Source organism: Hyaena hyaena, unplaced genomic scaffold, assembly GCF_003009895.1.
Source record: "Hyaena hyaena isolate Hyena2069 unplaced genomic scaffold, ASM300989v1 scaffold_1803, whole genome shotgun sequence".
Lineage (NCBI taxonomy): Eukaryota > Metazoa > Chordata > Mammalia > Carnivora > Hyaenidae > Hyaena > Hyaena hyaena.
The window spans coordinates 105,488-132,948 of NW_024082434.1; the positions used below are offsets into that span (position 1 = coordinate 105,488).

Here is a 27,461-nt window from a genome sequence, read left to right on the forward strand (position 1 = left end):
AGGAAACACAGAACCAATACAAGCTGAGGCCCAATTTGAAAAGCAGTATAGGACCCCCTTACCTTAAACCAGCAAGATAGTAAAGGTAGCCAGTGGCATGTTTGAAAGTCTCTACCCACCTCAGACAGTAGACTTTAGGATGGAAATTTCACCAGGTCTTATCCAGGAAGAAGAGAAGTGTAGCTTATGGAGGAAACATCCATCTAAGCAGAATCACAACTAATATTCTCAGGTCCAGATGTGAAAAAATTAAATGAAGAGCCACGTACCATATCCTAAATATTTGAAAGTTCTAAGTCAAACTAAGAGACTGTTAAATTAAATGTGTTTTATCAACTACGTAGAGTATAGTAATTTGGAAAACCAAGTTAAGATTCAGAATTTGTAGACTGTTTTCAGAGTTCTGTGTTTGAATGTGGTAGGGTAAGAGAGCTGGTCCTCAGATCTCCAGCCCAAAACCCATTCCCTGTTTCTGCCTCTGCCTCTGTATCATAATATGAAGAGCTATGAATACACGTGTAGGCTCTCCAGACTGCCCATCCAAGCTCTGTCTGTATCCCTACAAACACCAATCCCTTGGCTAGCCCCTTGGCCTACACTTGGCCATCTTTGGATGAATGTTAGAGAAAGAGGGTGAGCTCAAGGATCATAGTATAAAGTACTGGTTCCTGAGAAGAGAAGAGCCAGGAGAAACTAAGTGCCCAAAACAAACTGTACCTTAACTTAACTGAGGGTGAGCATACTTTCTCTGATTCAGCCTTAGATCTGACACTTGACCTGCAGGGTAAAACCAAAGGAAATCCAGGAGAAGCAGTTGTTTTTCCTAAGAATGAGCCAAGCTTATTAAAAGAGTTGAAAGAACTTTGGCACGGAAGCCCAGAATATTGACTTTTGGCCCCAGATCTATTACTTACCAACAGGTCTACCCCCCAAATTTGTGGAACTGTAGGCAGAGTATAAGGTCCTTATACCTTACATCTAGATGTGTAAAAGTTAAAATCAAGTATCAAGCTGTTAAATAAAATAAGTTCTGCCCTCTTACTTTGATAAATATGCCTTCATAATGACCTGGAAATCCAGTTACAGAATTCTTGGCCTCTTCAAAGTTGATATGGAAAGTGATGGTGCTGAAAGTCTGCTCCTGTCCCTTATACTCCCATCCCTGCTCTTCCAACCCCTAGCTCCTTCTGCACATTGAAGGATCTCACATGAATGTTTGTCAGGACCTTAACTTACACATCCAAGCTATATTCACGGCCCTCCCCAATTCCAACCTATCCTTAATGCAAACTGTTTCCCTGACCTTTCTGAGAACAAAGGATGTGCACAGCACAAGCATGGTTCACTCTCTGGAGGCTGGACATAGGGAAAAAACCCAAACAGGTAAGCCAGAAGCAGGTAAATAAGGTAGTCCACATACTCCAGGTAGGCATATCCACTTGGCCCTATAAACTCCTCACCAGGGAAGAGTACAGCCAAGGAAGGGCTAGCACATGACCCATGTGCTGCAAGTACTGCCTAACATGTGCACTTGCCCCCTACAAACAACCTGCCCCTGGAAGCCATCATCAAGCATCTCGACCCCACCTTTGACCCCAAAGAGAAGAACCTGAATGAGATGTTGCTTTGAGAGCTACTATGATTCAGGCTTCATGCCCTCCTCATACCCTGAAAACTGTCCAATGGGGACAGGAAACTGGGAGCTGAAAAGCCTGACCAATTGAGACTAGCCATCAGCCATTGGGGAATCAATGTCCTTCTAGATTTTAGGGCCAGAGTTCTCTGAGACTTGGTCCTTGGGCAAGAAGTTGCAGCGGTGGCTTTTAGTAACAAATAGTGAAGTTTTTTTTTTCCCCCAGCTTGTTGCTAATAAAAAACAAAATTTTTGTTGGTGAAAGACTAGCCAAATAGATCAATGGAACAAAATAATAGACCCACATAAATATACTCAAGGAATCTTTGACAAAGGGACAAAGGCAATACAATGGAGCAAAGATGGTCTTTTCAAAAAATGGTGCCAAAATAACTGGATATCCACATGCAAAAAACAAAAATCAAAGCATAAATATCACGTTTCACAAATTAACTCAAAGTAGACCACAGACATAAATGTAAAAGGCAAAACTATAAAATTGCTAGAAGTTAACATGGGAGAAAATCTGGATGACATTGGGTTTGATGGTGATGACTTTTAGATACCACAACAAAGGCACGATCCTCGAAAGAGTTGATAAACTTGACTTCATTAAAATTAAAATTTTCTGCTCCGTAAAAGACACTGTCAAGAGAATGAAAAGACAGGTCACAGACTGGGAGAAAACATTTCACAAAAGACATGTCTGATAAAGAACTGTTACCCAAAATATACAAAGAACTCTTAAAACTTAACAATAAGAAAACAATTCAAGTAAAAATTAGACCAAACATCTAATCAGACACCTCACCAAAAAAGATATACAAATGGCAAATAAGCATATGAAAAGATGTTCCATGTCAATATGTCATCAGGAAAATGCAGATTAAAACGAAATGAGATGCCACTAAACACCTGTTAGAATAGCCAAAATCCAGAACATTGACATCAAGCGCTGGTGAGAATGTGCAGCAATAGGAACTCTCAGTCATTACTGGTAGGAATGTAAAATGGTGCAGCCACTTTGGGAGACAGTTTTTTCAAAACTAAACATATTCTTACCATATAATCCAGCAATTGCACTTTTTGGTTTTTCCTTACTGAAGTTGAAAACTTACAACCTCACAAAAACTTACACATGCATGTTTATAGCAGCTGTATCCATAATTATCCAAACCAGGAAGCAAACAAGATGTTCTTCAGTAGGGGAGTGGATAAACTGGGGTATATCCAGACAATGCAATATTATTCAGCACCAAAAAGATGAGCTATCTAGCCATGAAACTTAATGCATATTACTTAATATGCATATTACTTAATGCATATTACTTAATATGCATATTACTTAATGCATATTACTTAATATGCATATTACTTAACGCATATTACTAAGTTAAAGAAGCCAATCTGAAAATGTTGCTTACTGTATGATTGCAACTATATAACATTTTGGAAAAGTCAAAACTATAGAGACAGTAAACAGATCAGTGGTTGCCAGGAGCTAGTGGGGATGGAGGGATGAGTAGGCAGAGCACAGAGGGTTTTAGCACAGTGAAACCACCCTGCATATTATAACAATGGAGATATGCCATTATACATTTATCCATAAAGTTTACAACACTAAGAGTGAACCCTAATGTATACTAGGGGTTTTGAGTGGTAATACTGTGTCAGCTGGTTGTAACAAATGTACTGCTCTGGTGGGGAATGTTAATGATGGAGGAGGCTATTCATATATGGGAGCAGAGGTGATATAGGAAATCTCTGTACCTTCCTCTCAATTTGTTTAAACCTAAAACTTCTTGGGGCACCTGGGTGGCTTAGTCGGTTAAGCGTCCGACTTTCGCTTAGGTCATGATCTCACGGTTCGTGGCTTCGAGCCCTGCGTCGGGCTCTGTGCTGACTGCCAGCTCAGAGCCTAGAGCCTGATTCAGAGTCTGTGTCTCCCTCTCTCTCTGACCCTCCCCTGCTCATGCTGTCTCTCTCTCTCTCTCCCCTAGAAATAAATAAAAATATTTTTTAAAAAAACTATTTTAAACCTAAAACTTCTCTAGAAAGTTAAGTCTATTTAAAAAAAAAAACTAGACAAAACAGAAGCCAAGAAACAGAAACAAAACAACAAAATTTGATCAGCCATGCTGGATGAAAAATTGGAGCATCTTTTTGTTCATACTGTAGATAGTAATACTAATAATACTTATCAGTAAGAGATAATTATGGTATGTGTGGTAAACCATACATACACTGTTTGAATTTCATTTTTAAAAAGATGTTGCTATAGACTGATTTTGAGGAGCCTGAAATTAAGTACTCCATTAGAAACAACCTCAGGCTGCACGTAGTCCCAGTTCCAGGAAAAGCCTCAGCTGAAGCCACCCTCGGACCGCCCTCAGATCTGCCAATCAAAAGAAATGTGTAACATTCCTGTAGTCTTGGAGATGAGTCAGGGCTGGGAACTGCAGGTAGTTACTTTGTACAAACTTGCCAATCAATCACCGCTTGCAGAAGCCCCACATAGATTCTCTGAGCCCACCTCATAATTGGTCATTTTAAAAGACTCTCAAAGGTCATGATTGGGTCCCGCCAAATGTAACAGACACCTCGCAGATACTGAATGGTCAAAACTGTTACTATGCTGTTACTATGGGCATTATACAATTATGATCGGTGCTTATGTAATGATGCAAAATGTACAACGTGTGCACGGTAACACCCCCGCCCTTCCCCCATAAAAACCCTGCTTGCCACTATTCGGGGCTTCACTTTGCTGCTGCTGTGCCGGTAGACAGGTGAGCCCCTGCTCGAGCTTGTAACAAAGACCGTTTTGTTCTTGCATCGGTGCCGGCTCCTTGGAGGTCTCTGGGGACTCACGATTCGGGCATAACAATTTATGTCCCCTCAAAATTCATATATTGAAATTTTAATCCTCAATGTAATGGTAATGGTATTAGGAAGTGGCATCTTTAGGAGATTATTGGGTCATGAGAGTAGAGCCCTTCTGAATGGAATCAATGTTCTTACACACATACACACACACACACACACACACACACACACCCCAGAAAAACAGAAAGCTCCCTCACCCCTTCCACCATGTGAGGACACAGTGAGAAGACAACTGTCTGTGAGCCAGAAAGACCTTACTAGACACCAAATCTGCCAGTGCCTTGATTTGAATTTCTCAGATTCCAGAACTGTGAGAATTTAATTTCTGTTGTTTATGAGCCATCCTGTCCATGGTATTCTGTAATAGCAGCCTGAACAGACTAAGACAAATCTAGAAAGAAAAACTTACAAAACAAAACACAATTGGTGCCCCACCCACTCCTACCAGTTTCTGTATAATAATTGTTAATAGTGTTTGAGCATTAACTATGTTCTGGATACTAGTATACTTGCTTTATATAGATAATATATACATATATTATATGTGTATTAACATACATATGTATATATTATGTAGCTTATCTCACACAATATACTTTATACCCACTTCAGTGATGGGGCACAAAAAGGTTAAAGAGTACGCCATACGGTACACAGATAGATACTACTTGGTGGGGCCAGAACTTAATCTGGTTCTCTGGAACATACTCTTAAGCACTGGGCCTCTCTGTCTTCTGGATCTTGACTGGGCAGGGAAAGAAAAAGCTACACCCTAGTCCCAGCTACTAGTTTTGCCACCTTGGGCTGATGTATTTAATCTCTCTGTATTCTTTTGTAAAACAGAGAAAATAACATCATTCTCCTAGGACTGTTCAGGCCTGGGGGAATTTAGCCATAGAAAGTGCCTATGAAAGCATATGGTAGGCATTCAATAAGTGTTGGTTCCTCCCTTCCCTCTTTCCTTTCTTCCTTCTTTCTTTCTTTGGCTAGTTGGCTATTTTCTTTGACTACTTTCTTTTGACTTCCTGAGTATGCAATTCACAGTAATGATACTGATTTTTCTTTTGGCGTATTTATTAACCAAACACTTTGCTTTACCATCTTAGGTCTTTTGTTTCTACTGTTGATCACATTGTTGCTCTTTTTGTTTTAGTAATAGGCCACCACAAATCTTTTTTTCTCTGGGGAGAAGACAGGGTATAATTTACAAATTAAGTCAATAAAAGTAGAACGCCTTGTGGGCCCTCATGACTCTGTCATCACTCCTGGAAATGATCTTGTAAAGCACATACCCTTTCCCTGAAGTCAGCAGTTCTGTTTTGACGCAGGAGGGCAGAGAAGTCTCCTGAGGAAGTCTGTTCTTCAGTTCCTGCACATACAGTTTAGGGACTGGCATTAATTTAGTTTGGGCTTCCTTCTACTCTCTGTAACTATGAGCCTCTCAAGAACTGCAGCTTCCTGATTTTCTGAGTGGCTCACAAATACGGTATGTGAAATGAAGGTGCTAGGACAGATGTGGAAGATCAGTTTCCCTTTCTGAGAACAAACTATTTTATTCTTTGCTTAAGGTGGTCAAAAACAAGACCCTCCCATAAAGGAAAAAAAAAAAACCTCCTTAAAGTCAGGGGAGATGTGTGATCAGGAACATGGATTCCATCCCCACAACTGAGTCTCCATTCATGGGGCATATTGGAGAAAGTAAAAGTCTGAGTTGCTTGCTTCTCCCACTGGGCAGGGATGCCAATTTTTATCCTAACTGAAAGAAAATCTCCCCTGACTGTTCCACCCACCAGAAATTCCTCCTGGGCTGGCCCGAGGGAGCCGTTTGCATCACTGGTGCTTGCACCACAACAGTTGCATCATTGAGAAACGGAAGCCCTGGGGGGGATCTCATGCCTGCCAGTTTCTCTAAGTTTTTATTACTTTTAAAAGTGAAACCAACCATCTGCTTCCTCCACTTAGCACATTCCTGAGGAGCTGCAGCCACATGCTGGATGAGCCAGGCAAGGGAGGGAGCCTTGGGCTCAGAAGTAAAGGCCGGCTTCCTTCTTTCATGATTCAGAGGCCAGTTGAAGCTCAAATCTCTGTTAACCTGCCTTTAATCCTTTAATTCCCCCAACTGCCAGGTTCTGTAGAGTTCCGAACAGGCCCTGCCTTCCTAATACCCAAATGAGGAGATCGGGGTGGGGTCCTGCTCTTGGAAAGATGGAGGGGCTTGGAGGAGACTGGGCCACAGGTTCAATGCCAAGATGAACCTGGCACCCGAGGATTTGGAATAAGGATTATTCTAGAAATCATTCCAAGTACGCACATGAGACACTGAGCAGGACCTAATTAGGGCAGCTTTGTAGGTGCCAAAAATTTACTCCCTTCCCTTTTTTTGAGCTTTTTATTATGTAAAGCCTAAGAAGGTTCTTTTGGTTTTTGAACTAAAGAAAGGCTAGCAAGGAAAACCCAATATGTTCTCCTTCATCTTTGGTGTGCTTATAGATTGAGGGGGACTCCAGTTGAAGACCAGCTCTAAATAACCTATTATACGGATCAGGTGCCCCAGCTCCTTGCTCCTCTACCTTTACCCACTTCTCTATCTGGCTTTGAATATGCTGAACTACTGGTGCCCTTCTTGGCTGTAGTCTGTGGAGCTACGTCATGGGCTTCCTCTGTTGACTGGCATCGTGCAGGCTGCTCAGTCACTGCCTGCCCAGACGTGGAGAGAGCTGAGCCAGCTTCTTATGAATGAAAAAGAAAGAATCATCCCAGGCACACCCCAATGCATCTTTTCCGAAGTGGCTTCCCAGGTATTAACTTGTACTAACAATGAAAGGAAGATTTCTTGGGTATAAATTTCCACACTTCAACTTCAATCAGCACAAACTTGCTTGATCCTGAAGCTTCAAAGGAATGTTTTGCAGATAATCCGTGTGTTCTAACTTAATTCTTTAGATTCTTTCTTGAATTCCAAACATTGCTGGCCTGGATTGTACCTAAGAGGCAGTTTGCAGTAGGAAAAATATTTAACAAGGCATATTTTTTCCATTCAGTCCTCCAAACATTACCTTTATCAAATTCAGATTATCAGATATTTTCGCAAAGCTCAGGATCCTGTCTTAATTGCTGAGAGTTAGCTTCAAAAGAAAAGTTTTTATAAATTAAAAGATAAAGTAAAATCCTGAAGGAAAAAAAAAAACCTTTCTTGGACACTTTCTTTCACTTACAGAGAAAGCTAGAAATAACTGGGTATCTCGCTTCCTTCACAGTATATGCTGTTCCAAGTAAGCAAAGTGAAGAGAATGCCCTCAGTACTATGCTCTGTACAGCACCCTCAAGGGAGACCAGAAGCTCATTCCCTTATTTTTGTGTAATGTCTCACAAGCAACTATTAAGGATAAGGAGGCATTAGCCAGGTCAGCAATGTAATAAAACCCATTTGGAACCGGGGACTCAATGCAGTGAAGACTCTCTTTTAGTCTTATTCTCATTTATCTGCATCTGGGCCTCATCCTCTCACTGCTGAGTGGTTTTCTACATTTTTGGGTAAAACATGATCACGAACAACTCTTGAATTTGACCTCTTACAACTTCTACCAACCGAAATGGTATCTCCAACCCCCCCCCCCCCAGTTTCTCTCTCTCTCTTTTCTCAAATCCAAAATTCTTTTGGCAAGAGAGTTCATTGATTCAGTTTGGGAGACACAGAGAATGACTGACTCTGACTGGAGATTTGGAACAATGAGATATGTTCATGGAAAGCCAAAATGTTTTGAATGGCTCTCAAGGGGGGTAGTAGCTAATGGTTAAGATCATGAGTGACTTTCTATAACATATTTGGGTTTTACTTTGAAGGTAATGAGTCATTGAAGGATTTTTAAACTTGGTAGTGGGAAGATAAGAGTCTATTTTTTTTCTTTAAATAGTTTATTGTCAAGTTGGTTTCCATATAACACTCACTGCTCATCCCAACAAGTGCCCTCCTCCATGCCCATCACCCCCCTTCCCCTCTCCTCCATCCCCATCAGCCCTCAGTTTGTTTTCAGCATTCAAGAGTCTCTCATGGTTTGCCTCCCTCCCTCTCCCCAACTCTTTTTCCCCTTATCCTCCCCCATGGTCCTCCGTTAAGTTCCTCCTAATCCACCTATACATGAAAACATATGGTATCTGTCCTTCTCTGCCTGACTTATTTCGGTCAGCATAATGCCCTCAAGTTCCAACCATGTTACTACAAATGGCCAAATTTCATTCTTTCTCATTGCCATGTAGTATTCCATTGTATAGATAAACCACATCTTCTTGATCCATTCATCAGTTGATAGACAAGAGTATATTTTAATAAGCGCACTGTAACATGGAAGAGAAGACTTGGAGGGTATTGAGTCGATGTAGCCACACATCAGCACCTGTGAACTACAGTGTCTCCTTTCTGCACATCTGTGCCTCATGTAAGATTCAACCTGAGTGGCAATGACCTGGGCCCAACCTTTAGCCTTTAGCCAGACCAACAGCCAGGATGCTTTACCCCTTTTAATTGGATTGGCAGAATCTAATGGGACACACTCAGTCCTGACCCAGGGTTAAGAGAGAATTTTTGTGGGTTCTGCTCTCAATGAACCTCTCTTACCACACTCTATCTGTCCCCTGCTTGCTGTGAGAAAATTCATCTGAGGGAGTGTAGTAATAGGAAATAATTTTCATTTCTCTTCCCGGAGTCATTACAGCCCTCAAATAAGGGGAAAACATTATTGTAAGTGCATGTTTGGGAACTACAGTAGGAGCATGCCTACTTAAGTGTACAGGAAGAAAAAAAAATACTCAACCCTTTTGAGGTTCCTGTCTGGGCCTGAACTTAGACTGAAAAAGACAGCACAAAAATAAATACATAGGTAAATGAAACAGAAAGAAGAGCACAGATATAAATTCATAACTATATGGTCAATTAATCTATGACAAAGGAGATAAAAATATACAATGGGAAAAAGACAGTCTCTACAACTTTTTTTTTTGACATAAACAAATGCACATTTTATTCTGAATGCTTTCCAGTAGCATTTGTCTCAATTAGAAATATTACTTGCAGTAAAAAGGGGAGAAAAAGATCATTTAGTATTATAAAGAATCATATGTAAAGGCAACTCGATACAGAGTCCAGTGACCTCTTCATGGTATCTGAAATATACACTACAATCATCAAGGCTTTTACAAGTCCTGATTCTAAACAGGTAGTAAAAAAAAAAAAAAGTACAAATTGACTTTTACATTCAACTTGAGTTAAATGAAGGCACTCAATAGTTTTCATAATTATTTTGTAATAAAATAATCTTTATCTACTCTTACCACAACAGTGTGAGGATTTCTTTTCTAAATGTAGGAAGGCCTGTGAAGCCCAGGATGTTATAATTAAACCCGTTGGCATCGGTACAATGATTTTTTCTTCTGATGAAGTTTAAGGTGAATATAGGTTATAACCAAGTTGTTTCAAAATAAAGCTTAAGCTGTGGTCAGGAAGTATAAAAGTTGCTCTTCTGTTACTGCAGAGGAGTAATGTTCCACCATGTTTCTGATGTGCTGTAGGTCTGGTCTTCTGGGCCTCCAAGCTGCATAGGGTCTACCTTGTAGAGAGGTGGCACCTCTAAATGCAGGTAATGAGCTAGTCACCCACTTCCACCCAGTGGAAAACTGGGTGGAAAACTGGACAGTTACATGCAAAAGAATGAAACTGGATGATTTTTTTTACACCATACACAAAAATAAACTCAAAATGGATGAAAGATCTAAATGTGAGACATGATACTATAAAAATCCTAGAAAAGAGCACAGGCAGCTGTTAATGGAAGGAAAGAAAGTAATGATAAATCTTCAGAGGCCAAAAACCGAGAGAAAGTGGGAACCTGAAGAGGACAGGCAACATTTGGGTGCATAATGGCTGAGAATTTTCCAGAATTACTAAAAATTTACTCTCAGGTTTAGGAAGCCCCAAACAAGGTAAATGAAAGGAAACCTACATCTAACCTACATGTGCTAAATATGTTCATCAGCACTTGACATCACCTGCCAACCCTTTCTGTGATTTGGGTTGGGTTGGATTCCATTCTTTTCCATCCAGTTTGGTTGTTCATTGGGAATGCTTCCGACTACATTTCCCCCAACTCCACACCTGAGGTCCTAGCTGTGACTTACTTAGCTTCTGTCTATGCTCTCCTGTGCAAGTTGGAAGACAAAAGGGACACATGGCCATCTCCGTGCCACAGCTCTCTCTGATGAGTATGGTCTTGAGATATAAGTGTTTCAAGGCAGTGGCAAAAACCAGACTCAGTGATCCAGTGCCTGACAGGCACAGGCATGGTGAGTCCACTGGCATTTGAGACATTTGGGCCTCTGGACACAGTATTCCTCTGTTAGGTCACCCACTTCATGGAACTTCCTGACTTCTAACCTGTAGCTGCATCCATGATTTCTGGACTCAGGAGTGAGGACAGAAACTGCCTTTCCTCCCCCATATTAAATTTCACCTGTTCCCTGTGTTAAGTCTCACTCCCCTTACTCCTAACCTGAGAAGAACTGTGTGAATCTCCCATGATCCAGACCATCAAAACTAGCAGAGAATATAGGAAAAAGATATAGAAAAATCAACACTCCCAAATGCTCTGGGTTCGTTCTGGGGAGCAGCCACCACTCCTCTGTCCCTGTCTCTGTCTCTGTATCAGGTCTTCCTGTTCCTAGTGACTGACTGAGAAGGATACATGATCGGCAACAAGGCAAGAAACTTTGCTTCTGCCCCTGCTATCTGATTACCAGGGTCATCGACTGCAATGCTGAAACTCTGCCATCATACCGTCTGACCAATTTCCTCTCTTTTGGTTTAGAGAGCCCTTGCTAACAGTTTCTCCTATTGTGTTTTTCCTCCTTTTCATCTTCATTTATTTCTTCCTTGATAAAACTGCAGTCTTGTAGGAGTAATAATAGCTCTTGAGTTTGTTAGTTCTGTTGTAACATTTTTTGCTTATCAACTAATTTTTTCCGAATTTTGTTTTATTTCACTTCTACTAATTTTCTTAGGACTTTTCATGTGTTTTTCCTGCTACATAATCAAATTAAGTGCTTTATTTGTTTATTTTCTCATAATTTTTAATAGTAAAAGCACTGAAGATGAGCAATTGACCTCTGAGTATCTCTGTGACTGTCCTAAAGGTTAAAATGAGGAGCTCTAATTTTTCTTATTTCATCCAAAGTCTGTTATTAACTCATTGCCTTATGTCTTGTGCCTTATTTGTTTGGATCCAAAGAAAATAATTCTACTCATTAGAAATTCTTGGTACTTGTTTTATTGATATTCACTGATATTCTCAAACAACTTATATAGATACCTAAAGTCAAACAAAGTACGCAGATGTCTGAAACCATGAGCCTCCCAAAGGGCACTTGAAGTGCTTCCATAAGATAAGACATCACAATCTAAAGGAAACTCCCTCCTCAATGAGCTGAATTCCTAGCCTAATCTTCCCTCTCAATTTCATAATTTCCCATATTTTCCTGTTAGTCTCACACATCTAGACATTTTCTGTTGAGTTAATGTGGTTTGCTTTCTCTGAATATCATTACTCATTCTTTAAATATCTACTCCCCTGACCACATCATTTCAGCAGACTGGCTTATACCATCATTTCTCTCTAACACATGCCTTTCTGTGATTACTTGTTTGCAATTATAAATCTGCTACACAGGAAGGAAGTACTATTCTTTGTTTATTTTTGCATCTTCAGAACCTAACTCACTACCCACTGCATACATGTTTGCTTAATTCAGTTTATCAAATATTAAAAGTGCTTTGTTTTAACAAAACGCATACCTGTCTTTTTTCTCTATAATGAGATATTAGGAAGACATGCTGGCTCCCTTCATCTCACTCATAGGAGGAGTGTGACTTTCCATTGGGCTACTGAAAAAAGCTTAACTTGTGAGTACTATATGTCATAAAGGTTTGAGGTCAAATGTTCACCCAAAGAATCTCAACTCAAATATGAGCTAACTGCTCTGGTGGCAAGAAAACAGAACATGCTATTATATTGAGATTGGCCAACACTACTAGCATTTGTCAAGGCAAAGGATGCTGATGGGAACCAAGTATGAGGGCTTACCATGGGTGTTTGTCCTATGTAGCCACCTAAAGAGGTGGTGGAACTCTAGCAACAGAAACCTGGAAAGATATACCTACAGAAAGCATAGATGCTACAGAAAGCACAAATAACCTTCTAGATTAGAGAAGTATCTGCTCAGGACAAGGAAACTGAAGTCTGAGCCACCAAAGTGCTTCATGAAAGACTCTACACACCTGCCATGTTTAAGTTGACCTTATTTGGTTAGTTCAATTGATGCTTTTTCTATTCTTTTACATTTCCACATGAGCAAGGTGAAAAAGGATAAAAAGATAGGGAAGAAGTTAACCATGCCCCCGTTTCCCACTAGAAACTTCCAAGCTGATCCAGGATAGGAGGAGATAAGCCATTAAACCACATTTTGAGATCTCTTTAATATCTTCTCCTGGATATTCTAATTGCTGACATCTGACTGTGTTCTTTACTGAAAGTGACCATACCTCCTGAATAGAAAAGTCCTGGGATCCACCAGGATTTACAAAGTAGAGAAAGTTAATTTCTTCTGAATACACATTAAAGGGATGGAGGGAGACACTGAACTTGTATTCGACTTATATCATGAATTACACATGGTCACTCTAGTGCTTAGACTTCATGTGATCCACTCAGTATCCAGTGAGGGATGTAGGGCAGTTCTAAAGCCAAGGACTACAAATGCTATATAGGGCCAATAGAATGTCATGTAGGCCTCTTAGTTCCAAAAAGAGAACTTACTGTGCCAGCTTTAAGCAGAAAAGGAATTTATTAAGGCATTAGGTAGCTCAGGAAGCTGGAAAATAAACTTGTGGCTGAATTTCCAGAAACTCCTCTCAGAACCTCACCACAGAACACTGCATCTACCAGTGACCCCAGAACCAAGTCGCAGTGCACCTGCACATAACCTTTTTTCTGACATGACTAACTCCGAATTGTATGTCTGCTTGGTAGAATCTAGATGACCTGCCAAGCTCCAATCTACCCAACAAGGATGGAAATCATAATAGGGCAACAATCAAAATATAGAGTCTTTTCAAAAGACATTGAACAGCCACATGTGACAGATGACTTCAACTTGTGGCATAAATGCCTAACAGGCCCTTTATTCTGGTTTCTCATTCTGTGGAATATTCCCTGCCAGGCTTTTCCAAAGCCTGGAGGAATGGCTGTAGGAGGTATATGCCTGTTTAGGATCCACAAAGATTACAAGTCTCAGGGCTAACAGCCTAACATTCTTTCGTTTATGCTACTTAATCTTAACATTCAGCTATGGACTACCACATGCATGCAAATTTCTCAAGGAGTTCCAATGCATAAGGACTTTTTTCCAATACAATAGCAGCCCATGTCTGTCCCACTCAACTGCACTTGTAATATCTTTCAGTATCTTGTTATTTAACTATTATCTTGTTTGTAAAGGCAGCTGGAAGGGACTGAAGAGAACTCCATCAGAGGTTATTTCTTACAAGCATTCATACATGACACATGACAAATGTTCAGCAAATATTTGTATAACTGTCACATTTAGAAGTCAAGACACCACTGTCAAGCTCCTGAAAAATAATCCAAAGACATGTAATCAAAATTTTGCCACTTTCTCAGTATGCACCCACGTTTACCTGTGGCTTATCAGGAGCCTGCCCACACGGTGTACCACTTCAGTGCTTGCTTGCCACTCCCACATCTCAGTGTTTCTGCCTGCTTCAGTGTCAATCCCAGAAGCATGGCTGGCTTCCAAGTTTTTCTTCACAGTTCTCTGAAGAAAGTTTATGTAATACCAGTGTGAGTAATAAGGACATGCTATAAGTAAGCCATGTGACTCCTGATGTGCACTATAGGTCAGTGGCCTCCTGAAGAGCTTCTGCGATGTAGGTAAGCCCTCACAAACAACTTGGCCTGGACTAGCATCAAATGACCCCTTCTGAAAACCAGTCCCTTATTCCGCATATGAACTTCTTTTAACACTGTTTTTTAACTGGAGGGAAGAGTTCTCGTTTTTACTTTTGGTACCTCTTTTTCATGGTGCAGTTTTTCTTAAAGTGTTTGAACATCTTTAAACTGTGGAACCTGGTATGGGGCCTGCTTATTCTGGTTACCTAACTCTGGTCATTGTGGGAGGGGAGCAGGGCATGAAGTTGGACCTTAGCCTCACTCTCTGGTTTTAGCATGCACATGTACCACTGCCTGCTGTGCAACATAACAGCCAAATTACTCCAGATTCATAGTGACTCAATTCATTACCCTGAGGAAGGCTTCAAGGTCTTATCCCACATCTTGTATCCATGGACTCTAGGCTTAAATGCCCCCCAATCGCTTCTACCTCCACCATTATTTTCTACTGCTTGTGATTGGTTTATAATTTTGGAGGCTTGGTTTCTGTGTAGATTGGCTTTAGTTTGATATTTATCCATTCAGTATTCTCAAAATTTCACATTCACTGATGTAGGAATGATCTAGCGTCTATCTGGCTGGTGTTTATTACAAATCAATAGCCCCTTAATAGTAGGTTTTCATAACACTTCATAATTTACAAAACTTCTGATCATCTCATTTAATTCTCATGACTTTCTCATGACATTTTATAAATGAAGACAGCAATTCAGAGTTTAGTGACTTGTGCAAAGTTATATAACCATAAATGAAGGAAATGGGATCTATGTACTCTATACCTTACAAATAGGTCAAAGGATGCTCTGTTTTCCCACACAATGTTTCCTCCACATCTTCTCTCCCCATTGGAACAGCTCTCCAACCTGTAGGACTCCCATCCCAACTCAGTCTCTTAACTAGGTTAACTGGAACTACTAATTTAGGCCCATCTTCATGGTTAGTTTTCCACTGTTTTAAGTACCTCCAATACTTACATTTTTAATACTTTAGTTACAAAGAACTCTTCTTTATCTTACTGATGTCAATCATTTTAGTATCTACCTGGAATACCAGGTTAACAAAAATAATGAAGCTAAACCAGGCCTAACAGAAGAGAATGTCTAGGTCAATTAGCAATATCTGCCATGCAGGGGAGGAGATAGTGACAGCCTCTAAGACACTTAAACCTACAATTTCCTCACTTATTCTGCCTCCATCTTTCCTTACTATCACCTTCTTTTGCTACTGGCCAAGTTTCCTGTAGTGGGCATGGGACTCAAGTATATTATTATATGTTGATATCAAGTTAATTTTTTTTAAGTAAAGCCTCTTCTTCAACTTGGCATGTCAAGAATATCTACCTATTTGTTTCATAGCAACTTTTAAAGGATTTAGCTGATTTTGACCAAATTTACTACAATTACAAAAAGAATCCAGATACACAGTAAATTTTACTTATATTTCAATCTATTCTGAAATTGAGCAGGAAGGTAGGAGTATGTAACTGTTGATAAAAATTTTCAATATGTGTAAGTAATTTCAGTAAGTAAGTTTTAAACAAACACAAACACAAGTTGAAACATAAGTCTCCAAAATGCAGCTTCTCTGGTTCTTGGCCCCAAACCTCCTTTTTAGAGTTTCAGAATTCCATCTGAGTACCTTAAAAGGAAGCAGTTTAGAAAGTATTCCCTTATTCAGTGACAGAACATTAAGTGAAGAAATAAAGAACTGATTTTTCAAACTCTTGAAACTCAACTACTTTGTTTGTTCAGTCTTTAAGGGTGGATGTTTCATTACTTACCCAATCATAAGAATTATTGGAAATCCCAGGTAAGGCCTCTGTTTTCAGCAACACTTTAAAAAATGTTTTTTTAAAATTTATTTTTGAGAGAGTGCAAGCAGGGGATGGGCAAAAAGAGTGGGACAGAAGATCTGAAGCAAGCTCTATGCTGACAGCAGTGAGTTCAATGTGGGGCTTGAACTCATGAACCCCAAGATCAAGACTGAATTAAAACCCGACACTCAACTGACTGAGCCACCCAGGTGCCACTTAAGTAACGTTTTTTATGTTAGGTATCTTAAACTCACAGAATCATCCAAGTAAATCATAAGCAATGTAATTCACTCTTGGCGAACAAATATTTCCAGCCAGGTTTCAGTCTCTCCATAGACACAGACCCTAGGATAAGCTAACTTTTGACAGGTTATTTCTTCAGAAAGGGAACAAAGAACTTGAAAGTGTGAGTAACAATAAAAACTGGAAAATAAAGTCAAACTTATGTCAAGAGTTGATGGTATCAGTATAGCATCTGGCATATGGCAACACACTTGTCCAAATCCATTACTCAACCTGGAAAGAGCCAGACTGACTCCTTGATTTTGTGTGGTTTAAATTAGAGATGCTGTTTTCTCTGAAGAAATATTCATTTTTGATTGAATTTTCTTCTAAGCCAAGATGTGTGGGAAGGGAGGAAGAGGAGGAGGAAGACTGAGGCATGTATATATTAATAATGGCAAATCATAGCCAAAAGTAGAAATCTGCCATCTTCTCCTTCCATGAAGCAAGAGGCCATGTCATGTGACATCAGAAGAACAAAAAGGACCACCCATCTGTCTCATAGGAGCTACACCCTGACATCTTTTTATAGGCAAAATAGCCCTGTTATCAGCTCATTTGAATAAATCTGTCATTTTTACCTTGGTATGAATTTATCCGCCTATTTATTCATTATTCATTCACTAGCCACCATACATTTACTAACTGGCTCCAAGATGCCTGAATTGCTGCTAGATTATAGAGATAAAACTGTAGACATGATATCACTATTGCTTTCACTGAACCTAAGTTCTAGTAAAGGAAGCACACAAGCAGTTTATCAATTATAGTTGATAACAGACAAGACAGAAAGTATAGGATGTAGTGAATCTAAAGGAAGTCTTCCTGGAATCAGTGATAATTAAGACCAGAGAAGGTAGATATTAAACTAGTCAAAGAGAGAGAAAAAAATATTTCAGGCAGAATAGAACAACCAGTATAAGGAACCAAAAATAATTTTTTCTGTTTGAGATGTAGGTATTTGAGAGTTGAGGGCAAAAGTAGGTAGGCATGCTGTATTAAGACTGAAGAGACAAGTAGACACCAGACCTGAAAGTCACATATATCATTTAGAAATTGTGCATGGCTGTAAAAGATGGAAGTCACCAAACAATGGTTTAAATAAGACATGGGTGGGGGGGGGGGTGCCTGGGTGGCTTAGTTGGTTAAGCGTCCGACTTTCGCTTAGGTCATGATCTCACGGTTTGTGGGTTCGAGCCCCGCGTTGGGCTCTGTGCTGACAGCCAGCTCAGAGCCTGGAGCCTGTTTCCAATTCTGTGTCTCCCTCTCTCTCTGACCCTCCCCTGCTCACGCTGTCTCTCTCTCTCCTGGAAATGAATAAAACATTAAATAAATAAATAAATAAATAAATAAGACCTAGGGTTATTTTTTTCTCATGTACAACAAATCCAGGTATAGGCAGACCAAATTATCTTTATGATGGAGGAAACATTAAAGATCTCAGCTCATTCTTGCTTTCAGTTCTTTCATATTTAATGCAGGACTTCTTTCTATAAGACCATTTTAGGGTCTTAAGATGGCCACTTCAGTTTGCACCACTATTTCCTCCAGTCAAGGAGATTGAAAGAGAAAAAAAAAATAACAACAGATAACAGTTCCCCCAACTCAGTTCCCTTTTTGATGAAACTTTTCTAAATGCTACACTTGAAACTTTGGATTTTATTCCCTTGGCCAGAACTTAATCATATAATCATTCCTATATGCAAGGGATGCTGAGAAATATGGTTTCTTAGCTGAGCACAGTTGCTCTCCCTAACAAAGTCAAGAAGAAGGGGAAAAAATGTGAAAGGTAACTAGTAATATTTGCTATGCCACACCATCATAACTCTATCCCAAAGGCAATGGAGTCATCCAAGAGTTTCAAGCCAAGAAGTGACATAGTCAAATTTGACCTTAATATTTTAAAAAGTTTAAAAAGTTATTGAAAAATTCATTATTACATACGCAATCTATTTATATAATTTTCCAAAAATTCATAAATAGGACTTCATAATTTGTTTTTGATGAAATGTTTGATGCATGAAAAATAATACACATGTATGTGAGCATTATGTAAGACAATAATAAAACAAAAACTCATTACCCACCATGAAACTTCAGAATCGGAATATTAGGAATGCCTGAGTGGCTCAGTCGATTAAGCATCTGAGTCTTGATTTTGTCTCAAGTCATGATCTCACAGCTCATGGAATCAAGCCCCATATCAGGCTCTGCACTCCTGTGTGGGATTCTCTCTCTGCCACCACCCCACCCCCCTGCTCTCTCTCTCCCTCAAAATAAATAAAATAAACATTTAAAAAATCAGAATATTAGAAATACTTCCTCATGTTTAAAAGCCATCACCCACATAGAGTCAAAATACCCACACTTTTCAGCTATGTATGACCATGCTCTTTGTAGACACACAGATAAGGAAAGGTGACAGAATATGAGGCCTCGGTGGCCTCATATTTTCCCCAGTGTCATGACTCATTTTAAAACCATACCAATAATAGCTACTATATAATTAGTACTTATTATGTGCCAGGCATTCTTCTAAATGAGACTTTCTTCTAAACTGATACATGGAGTAGTTTAGTACCTTCCCCAAAATTATACAGCTAGTGAATGGGAAACCAGGATTCACACAAGTCATATGGCTGCTGCTGTTGATGATAGTGGTGCTTGTTGCAGTGCTGGTGATACCTTTTTCCCTTAAATATGGCTATTTCTCTACTAGAATGTTAGTTTAATTTCTAAAATTTCACCTGTCTCTAACATTCTAGTCTGATTCGTTGATGTTTTGAGGTTTTAAACTTGGCTTTGTGAGTGATTATATATATAGTCAGTTTCTTATTTTCTCTAAGTGTTTTAGTTGAGCATTCCTACTTACTATAAAAGAAAAATCCCCAAATCTCAATGACAAAATACTGGAAATTTCTTGCTATATAGATCAAATAGGTATTTCTGATTAGTGACTAGAGTCAGGAAAGAGGCTCTATTCCAAGCAGTTGGTTGCAAACCCAGGCTGAAGAAGGCTTCAGAGTTGCCCTGGAGGTTAATATCCACCAGTAGATAAGAGAACATGGATGATTGCAAGTGGGAGGAGCTCTGATTCACATTTCGTTGAGTAGAATTCAGCCACATGACCATTACTAACTTCAAGGGAGTCTGGGAGTCCCAGAAAGAAGAGGAAGCAGCTTTGTTGATTAACTAGTAGTCTCTACTACTGTAAACTTTACTTTTCTCACTACAATGCTAAGGATGACTTTTTTTTTAAGTTTTTTAAGCCTGTAGAATTTTCAATAATAAAACAAAAACCACTTCACATACATCAAAAAAGTCTTCACCATTTGCTGGTCATCCAAAATATTCCACTTCTCTTACTCATCCTTCTTGCAAGCCCATATAAATTCCTGTCTTTCTTTTACTTCTTTTAGAGAGTCTTATGTCTTTGGTTTCTGTGAATTAAAATCCTGCAAGACAGGAGCTGTGGTTTCTACAGGTGGTTACTAAAAACTATTAAACATCTTTAAAATACCATGAACTACTTCACTTAATCCTCTCAACAATCTGACAGAATAGATTTCATTATCCCTACCTGTATGATGATGGAGCAAGGAAGGCAATAAGTAGGGGACCTACAAGTAAGTGATCAGCCAAAATACACAGCTGCTAAAAGATGGGAAAGTCTCAACTTCAACTCAAGCCTCCATTGTTTCCAAGTATTGGATTTATACCAGTCATGTTATTCTACTACCTTTCTACTTCTTTCAGATTCCCCACTACATCTAGCACAATGTCATGCACCTGGTGAAAACAAAAATTGGACAAACACTTGTTTAAGTAAATTGCATTGAATTTTATATATCCTCAAGTTTAATAAACCTCTAGTGGAAACATATGCTCTTGAAGGAAACTTATATTGTCCCTTCCTTGATTTCTTGTCCGCTCCATGTCTACTTTATTTTTCATTTTCCTTCACTTCCCTCAATTCTTTCATTGATGCTTGTAAGGTCTATCTCAGCCCCCACAACACCCCACCCCCACCCCAAGTAGGAAGCTTTTATTTAGGAAGTTGTGGCACACATTGTGTCATCACTTAGCCACTTGAAAATTTCTGGCAAAAATCTTATGAAGAGCATGACTTACTATAATTTGAAAATTGTTCCTGTTTTATTTAACTTTATGGGGAAAAAAACAATTCAGACCTTCCCATGGAATGTGAATGTAGACACAATTGTTTACATGTCTGCACTTATTTTGGGACACTATTCTTTCTCCAGGCTCCTCAACTAGATTTTATTCCTCTTCCAGAAAGACTCCTATTGGGTGGTATATGGGTTATATTTTCTGTTGACACTAAATTAATGGACAATCTGCCATGCTAGAAGAAGAAAGGCATACTTTTTTTTTTTTCATCTATGACCAGCTGGCTAAAGCCTCCTCTTGCAAATGTCTTCTGCTTTTAAGCACATAGCTAGTCTTGATACTAAGAATGAATGCTACCACTTTCTTATATCTTGTACAAGGTACCTTGTTCTGTGTATAAAAAATTGTAAGCAGGTAATTAGTAATGGTATAATTGCTTTATTGTGGATAGGTAATTGTGGTTTATGATATGGTTTATTAAATTATATCTATAGACAGTAAATAGCTTCAGAGAACAATAAAATTATGGCTCCTTGGAGAGCTATATCCATACTACAAATCTAGACAAAACAAAACAAAAGCATTTACCAGGGGGCAGGACTTGGATTTGTAGAAGGAACATTTCACTATTTAATGAAGGAATGTCATTAATGAAGATACGTTATCCTTCAGATATTACATCAGTTTTGGGGAAAAAGAAATGTGGACCCAGTATGAGAATTTTATTAGCAATATCAATGTTTTATCTCTGTACCTACCAAGTTCCTTTAAGATAAATCATTTCTTTACTCACGCAAAAAAATATTTACGGGCCAACTTTATATGCTTAGCACTGTGCCAAGTACAGAAACTCATCATCATGAAAATAATAAGGTTATAAAAGAATTATATAATATATAATGAGAATTCAGAGAAAAGAAAACTTTCTTCTGCCTACTAGAATTTTAAAAAGGCCTTATAGAGGAATTTTCTTCAAGCTGAGCCTTGAATGATTATTATACATTTACTTTATTCCACATTATGCCCAACAGTTTGAGAATAGCAATTCTAAAATATAACTGCCATCAATAATGCAATTAGTAAGAACAGCTTAAAACATATTTTTAATAATCCTTCTCATTCTCTCCTACTCATTTTAAAGTTATAATATACTTACATGTCAGACGATATAGCCATTATATACCATAGTCTCTTCCTTTTAAGCCTTATTTTTGTAAAAACCAGGTGTTTCATGATCACCACAAGTCCTTAGGTCAATGTTTGTCTAGTTACTTTAGTTGTCTGGAGCTCATTTTCTAATAGCTTCTTCATGAAGTGCTCACAGGAACAATATTTTCTGAGTTCATTTAAGTTGAAAACAATTTATCCATGCCAAACTATACTTGAGTGTCAGTTTTGATGGATATAAAATCCTTTGGCTCATACTTTTTTCCTTGGGGTATTTTAAATATATTTTCTTTTTTCCTCGGTTAAAGTGTTTGTGGCAGACTGCATAATGCCCCCAACCCAAAGATATCCATGTTCTAATACCTGGAACCTTTAAATGTTACCTTACATGGCAAAAAGCACAGTACAGATATGATTAAGTTAAGGATCTTCAGATAGGGACATTATCCTGAATTATCCAAATGGGCCCTAAATGTAATCACAAGTATCCTTATGAGAGGAAGGCAGAGGCAGATTATAGAAAAGACAGAAAACAATGTGATGGCTGAAGCAAGGAGAGAACACATGAGGTGATATGGGGCTATTAACCAAAGAATGAGAATAGCCTCTAGAAGCTGACAAAGAATTGGATTCTTCCTGAGAGCTTCCAGAGGGATATAGCCATTTTTACATTTTTATTTTAGCTCTAAGACTCTTTACAGACTTGTGACCTTTAAAACTGTAAAAGAATAGGGGCGCCTGGGTAGCTTAGTCGGTTAAGCGTCCGACTTTCGCTTGGGTCATGATCTCGCGTTCGTGGGTTCGAGCCCCCGTCGGGCTCTGTGCTGACTACCAGCTCAGAGCCTGAAGCCTGTTTCAGGGTCTGTGATTCCCTCTCTCTCTGACCCTCCCCTGCTCACGCTGTCTCTCTCTCTGCTAGAAATAAATAAAAAACATTTTAAAAAAAAACTGTAAAAGAATAAATTTCTGTTGTTTAAGCCAATCAGTTTGTGGCAATTTGTTATAGCAGACAGGAAAATAATAGTGTTAGTGAGTCTGGTGATAATATTTTTGCCAAGACAGGGAATTTTTAAATATTTTTTTAAGTCCAGTAACTTTTAAAATTCAGTCATTCAGGGTCAGTATTCCCAAGGTATGAACTCTGCATTTTAACTTGTGGTTTCAAATCTTTTTCTATTGCAGAAGGTTTTTTAAATTATAATTGTAATATTTCTTCTGTTTTCTGTATTAGTTTTCTCTTTCAGAGACTATTGTTATCTTACATATTGAATCTTCTTTGCCTAGTCTCAATACTGTCACTTTTTCTTGAATACTGTACCCATAAAAACAATCTGGAACCCACGTCTGTCTCTAGATACCACCAACTTTGAGGACATGGGTGATGTGCAGGGAAAATTAGATTTCTTTACCGCAGAGCTGCATAAATGCCTGGCTCAGGACTTGGAGAAGCTATAGAAGATCTGCAAGGAGCTAGATGAACTGTGGGTTCAGATGTTGCCCCACAAAAACATAGTGAGCCAGCAGATCCACAACAATGGCTCCACAGTACCTGGCACTGTACTCTAGCCTTTCAAGTATAAAGATGGCTTCTCCTTCATTTCCATCTTCTAAATCTCATGCAGACTTCTCTCTATAACTCTATAGGGAAAATAATTCTAGGAATTATTCCTCCAATTTTGCTAACTTGTGCTAGTACAAACCCACCACAGTTCACCCCTTGCCTTTAAAGGATGGCATCCTTTAATCATGTTATTTCCAAATAAATATGCCATCAAAATAATGCTTCCACTCAAGGATGAAGCTGTCCTTAGTACAATATTCTAGCTCTTCCCCAAATAAGATCCAAAATTCATTCATCTATCTTTGGATGATGTTTTCTTTTTTCAGCTGAGTCACACTCCCTCTTTGATATTCTGTTACTTAAAATATAAGATGTAAAGTTAACTACTATTAACAGATGGCAACGTATGGAGAGTGGAAGGAAAACATTGGTTAGTACATACATCAATGTAGTCATATCAAAATTAGGAAGGAATACAAGTAATAGATTCCTCATTTCTAAAACTGGTCACATGGTCATAGATTAGTATTTTTAACTTCCTTTTCCCACTACCCACCCCTACTTCACTGGCCCCTGTCAGCATTTATGGTTTCAAGCTGCTGGTTTCTCCCAATTTTCACATCTTGAGTTAAGTGTCATCTTTTCAATGAAGTCTCTTCCCAATTTAAAGTGGATAAGCCCTTTTTGTTTCTTCTAGCATTCTGGCCTGTTCTTTCCTTGTTTTTGCTTGCTGTTTCTTATATCTTCCTGACTCTCAAAACAATAATAGTTTTAATGAATGAACAAATTAGTTTCTCCCTTTGTCTACCACGTACATCCTGTCAATTACTAGGTTCAATTCACTTTTTGTTCTTTTTCAGATCCATTTTTTCGTTTACAGACATCAACATTTGGTTTCTTATTTGATAGCTTGGCTTCTAGCTTCTTCCCACTCCAGTTAAGACTGCACACTATGGTCAATACTTAGTGAAAAGAAACTATTTCATATTTGTATTTAGATTTCTAGTATCCAGCACAGTAGGCACATGGTAACACACAGTAGAATATCTGTGGATGAATAGTTAAAATATTATTAATTATATAAGGGATGTCATATAAGAAATCTATTGATTCTCATGCTCATCTTCTTATCTTAGGGATTCAATACTCTAAGAATGAAAATTCATAGGCAAAATTCTTTTGGACTTGTAAATGTCTACTTTTTAAAAAATGTGTATTTGATGATTAATAAAATTGAGATTTAACTGTAAATGGAATGAGAATTGCTTGTTACCAAAAAGAAGTGTTTTGCATCAATTTTTAAGAATTTAAAATAGTAAGAACACGATTAATGGGAAGTAAACAGTATTAATGAAAAGATATAAAAATAATGTGGCACATTTTATCAATGCATGTAAGAGGCATAATGGATGATAGACATGATAACAGCAAGTATTGGGGGCTTAAGAGTAAAAGAAGATTAAGAATAACAGCTCATTTTCATTTCTAATGAGGAAAAATATATCCTGAAATGCCTAGCAAAATGTCTGATGTAAAATAGGGGTAGAACAAATTTAGTTTGACTGCTTGACTATTTCTTGATTCATAATAATGAAGATATTTTATAAATTGAACGGTTCAAGTTGCCTTAAGGAATGGTCATAGGATTATAGAATGTTACTTATTAAAATTCATTATAAGGGGAAGATACAGATTATCATATTCTAAAAATCTCTAAGGTGACATATGTTCTTATTAATAAATAGTACACCCTAAATAAAAGTAGACAGCTAGACTGAAATGACCTTTAGAAATTACTTCCTGCTTATATTTCTACAATATCAAGTCTTGTTGATTACTTTTTTATTTTGTTATTGTTCTTCTTTTAACCTCAAACCTCAAAAACCAAAGGTCAAAAGAGCATAATCAGTAGGAAAATGAAAGGTCTTTTATATACATCAGCAATAAAGAGAGTGTATATGAAAGTAAAAGTATTTTCTCAGCTTTGACATGACTCCAGGGAAACCCAAATGCTGAAATTCTGTGTTTCAGCTCTAAAAATTCCTGTTTTCTCCCACAGATGGACCATGAAAAGGTAAACAAAGTCAACCAGTTCCATTAACCAAAATGATGGTCAGGACCATGTTTAACTGTGCTCATGCACAATGGCTTCAGAATTCTCAAGGACTGTGGCAGAAAGCTGGAATACCCCAGATTCTTAGCATCCTTTTCCCATGTCAACTCCTTGCCTGCTTCCAGATAGAATGCTGCCTTAATTGTCTCCCATGGCACCAGTCAGACTTAGCCAAAGGACCTTACATCCCATGCCTTCAAGATTGAAGAGAACCATCTAACCAGCTTTTTGTTGGAGGTGGGTGGGGAGTGGTGGTGGTAAAGCATTAATAAGCTTCATGTGTCAGTTCTCCTAAGTAATAATTACATTTAAATTTTACCAATATCCTTTTATGTCTTGATCCCATGGATCACAGATTGAATGAATGACTATGACAGCCACTATGGCTAGTTACTAGAACACTAGGGAGAGGTTTCAAGTCACCTACATACTCTATGAGTGAGGCTACTACCAGGAAAAGAAAATGATGCATAGATGGATGTATGGATGGATAGATGGATAGGAAGGAAGAAAGGAAGGAAGGATAGATAGTTGGGAAGGAAGGAAGGAAGGAAGGAAGGAAGGAAGGAAGGAAGGAAGGAAGGAAGGAAGGAAGGAAGAAAAAAGAAGGCAATTCCAAAGCACTGCCAAAAAATTTAATTTTAGAAACAGGGTATATTTAAGACATAAACAAAGAAATAACTGTGCAGAGTGATTGAAATCCCAGGGATTATTTTTTAGTGCTCATAACATCTCAGGTTCATATTTTTTAAATACTTTTTGGAAAATATTTAATATTTTTAAATGACCTAATGTAGCCTTTATTAAACATTTATTTTGAATTTAATAAGAAGCTTTCTATATGTCTTTTCCCAAAAGTATTAAAAATGTGGCAATTATGACATTTCTTTTTCTCATTTTTTTTCCTAGTAAAAGTAATCTGAAGCTTTTGTTCAACTGGCAGAAAGTAAGATACTCCTATGAATTGGGTCAAAATGAAAAGTGATATTGACAAGAACTTAGAGTTTTTCCAAAACCATGATAAATTCTTCTCATTCAAAAACCTTCAGTGTTTCCTTTTGTAAGACAAGGTCCAAAATTCTCAGCTTTGTCTTTACACCTCCAATATTTTATCCTAAAACTACCCATTAATCCTATCTCCAACCATGACCAAACACAAATTCCTGTCTTGGAAAAATAGATTATGCTCAAATAAAGAAATGAATGAATGAGTGCCATTACCATAGTGGTAGCTCCTTGTTTCCAGAAAACACCATGAGAATTTCAACCCCTTTGCCTTTGTACACACTGTTCTTCCCCAGCTATGTTCTCCTTCCTTCTTCTCCAGTCTAAATCCTATAAGGCTCTTCCATTATGCTTCAGTGGTCTCTCCATTCTAACCCCCCCCCATAATTCCTTTATTCCTTTGGCACTTAAAGTGATTTTTGTAAATTAATAATTATTAGGTATTGAGGCCAACCATGTTTCAGACAATATGCCAGGTCCTCTCGTGGTCACAAAAACCCAGAAGGTATGTATTAATATCTCCATTTTACAGATAAGGAGAGTAGTAAGGTTTAGGATGTAATTACTACTAAGGAGAGGGGACATACTACTCAAAGAGATTATCCCAGGTTGAAAAATGAGGCAAGAATTCCTGAGGGAAAGAAGAGCAGTGCATAGTAGAATCATATTTGAATCAGTCTCTTGAACTATGAAGAGGAACCCTAACGACTTCTAGTGAATGTCTTTTCAAAAACAAAGATGGACTTCAGGTAGTTGTATCCCCAGACATAGTTCTGATGGCTGAAATTGGAAGCACATAGGAAACTGGAAGATCTCCCCCATCCTTCCCTCATCAGGGAATTAGCTGATCGTAACAA

The 27,461-nt window shown here is 38.4% G+C and overlaps 1 protein-coding gene across 1 annotated transcript in view; it reads right to left on the reverse strand.

The window, feature by feature from the left end:
* TNFSF18 (TNF superfamily member 18) overlaps positions 1–14,412 on the reverse strand; it is a 75,834-nt gene extending 61,422 nt beyond the window's left edge. The window contains exon 1 of the mRNA XM_039224863.1: positions 14,262–14,412. The gene's annotated coding sequence lies outside the window, so the exon portion shown is untranslated. The remainder of the gene's footprint in view (positions 1–14,261) is intronic.
* Positions 14,413–27,461: the final 13,049 nt, after the last annotated feature.